Source organism: Phytophthora infestans, genomic scaffold (assembly GCF_000142945.1).
Source record: "Phytophthora infestans T30-4 supercont1.52 genomic scaffold, whole genome shotgun sequence".
In the NCBI taxonomy this organism is placed as follows: domain Eukaryota; phylum Oomycota; class Peronosporomycetes; order Peronosporales; family Peronosporaceae; genus Phytophthora; species Phytophthora infestans.
The window spans coordinates 272,800-275,299 of NW_003303707.1; the positions used below are offsets into that span (position 1 = coordinate 272,800).

Genomic DNA, 2,500 nt, shown 5'->3' on the forward strand with positions numbered 1-2,500 from the left:
GAGCAGAATAGCGCGAATTAGACTTGGTTTAAGTATGTTAGAGAGAGCAGAGTAGCGTGAATTAGACTTGGTTTAAGTATGTTAAAGAGAGCAGAATAGCGCGAATTAGACTTGGTTTAAGTATGTTAGAGAGAGCAGAGTAGCGTGAATTAGACTTAGTTTAAGTATGTTAAAGAGAGCGGAATAGCGTGAATTAGACTAGGATAAAGTATGCAAAATGAAGCTGAGGACTTTGTGAAAAAATGCGAAGTTGTTTGCTGTTCTAATTGTATGGGTTTGGAGATGTTTTTGGCTTGGATTAATAACAGGCAGGAAGCGCGAGGAAACGCAGCGAATATGGACGCGTACGCGGAAGGTGACGGCGGAGGAAGCGCGGATATGGAGGTGAAAATGGTGAAGGTGATGGCGCGAGGAAGGTGACGGCGCATGGGTGTGAATATGGAGGTGATGAAAGGTGACGGGAGGAAACGCATGATGTATATGACAAGTTGGTGTCGTACTTAAGCGGAGCGCGCGCTGTGCATGTATGAAGGTGTCGAAGGTGTTCATATTGCCTAAGACGCGTACGTGCACATGTCATGTCGCATAGGAAGCGTAGGTATGGTTGTGCAAGTCGTAAATGGCCACTTTGGTGGTTTAACATTGTTTCCAGGCCGCGTATGCGCAAATATGGGGTGCGGCGGCTATCTGCACTGCTGTGTATGAAGGTGTCGGTCTGTGTGGGGTTCCTATCGGAGAGAATACGTATGCTGCGTTGTAGGAGTGAGCTGCTGGCCACACGTTTGTATTGGAGTGCGCCACACCACCCCCCTTTTTGTTTTGTTACTATATAAAGTGTAGCCATCCACCCAGCCAATTCTGAGGGCCAGAAGGGGTATTGGGGGCCATCGTGTGCAGTCTATGGCCACGTATGTGGACATGTGAGTGTGTAAATGTGTTGTACCAATGTATACGAGTGATAAACACTAATAGGTGTGTCGGTCAAAGTCAAATGTAGACGGCCATCTTAGGCTGAAAGCACCATATCCCGTCTGCTCTGTGAAGTTAAGCAGCCTCAAGCTCGGGTAGTACTCGGGTGGGTGACCACCGGGGAAGTCCGGGTGCTTACTTTTTAGCCCGTTTTGAGCTGTTTACCGACTTTGCGTGTGTTTGCAAACGCAAGATATGATGTCTGGCATGTGCCCACACGACATCTTGGTTTTAGTATGCCTGGCGAGCCACTACACACGAGATCTTGTTTTTTGTATGGTGTTCTTTAATTTGATTATTATGAAGATGAAAGAGAACCGTTAGAACGGGTATGAAGGGTGTTCTAGGGGTGCTTTTCGGTGCTCTTTCACGTGGACATATCGCAGCATGCGACATGTCAGCGGAACACTGTCTAAATTAATAAATACTGTTTTGGCCGATTTCTAAAAGCGTCTATAAAAGGGCATAAGTGCAATGACTCGTCTTTGTAACCCTGCGGCCTAGGCGTAGTTTTTCACGGGGAATCCGAATATCAAAGGTAGATTTATGTACAACATGTACTTTTTTTGCAACATGTACTTTTTATCTACGGGACATAGACATATGTAAAAACACACGGCGGAGCCGTTCCCGCAATCAGAATTTGTCTAACTCTTCTAGATCAAAAGTTATACAGCGATATGTGGAAAGTGTGAACTTGTGTTGGGACAGGCTCTCTTTTTTTTAGGTGGGTTTTTTTCCGCTTTTTATGTGGCGCCCGCGCAATATGGGCCTGCAGATCTAACCAAAAATCTGGTGCATGTGTTTCGCACGCACGCTCCCAAGTTTTACAAGCATATTCTCCCAGTAGTTGCTTCGCCATGTAATTTTTTTAGTGACGCCCAAAAACGCCCATTTTCGCGGAAAATGGAACACCTTGGACGCGCCAAAATCACCACTTTGGCCATGTTTGGCCCTGCACATCCAGGAAGCAAATGAGACTGCTCCGTATAAAAACTGCCCTAGGGGTGCTTTTTTATGCGCGCATTCCCGTGGTCAAGTCAGATTTTGGCTAAATTCAAATGCCTTGTCTATAAACACTTTTTTCGACCTAAATTTTCACCTGTTTTGTCCCGAAATGATAGCACCCATTCTTTATTTGCCTATATATCGCGAAGGAGGCAACTTTTTTCCTGTTAAGTATAGATAAAAAATTTAATTCGGCGTTTTAGCGCACGAGGAACAAAAGTCTCCATACAAGCTACCCTCGGTTTCTAATGACTTTTTGAGTTAGGGAAGCGTGGATCTTCTTTTTTTCTTGTTTCCAGGACTTCACATGAACTTCCAACTCAACTCGAATTGTCATCCCGGGCCCACCACGCATCGAAACGACACTTTTCTCGGAACTGGCGAATAAAAAATAGGTCACCAGATGCGCAAGAGTCTGGGATGACAGAATATCAAAACAATAACAGAATCGTTAGTACTTTTTTTGTCACCAGCGCCCTTTTTCTGTTTTCGCGTACATAATCGAGCATAACTTTATCAATTT

General features: G+C 44.8%; 1 non-coding gene across 1 annotated transcript; it reads left to right on the forward strand.

Annotated features, from left to right (window-relative positions):
- The first annotated feature begins 1,000 nt into the window (after positions 1 to 1,000).
- On the forward strand, positions 1,001 to 1,105 carry PITG_33155. Its single transcript, XR_009934549.1, has one exon. It is a non-coding gene; the product is annotated as an 8S ribosomal RNA (ribosomal RNA).
- Positions 1,106 to 2,500: the final 1,395 nt, after the last annotated feature.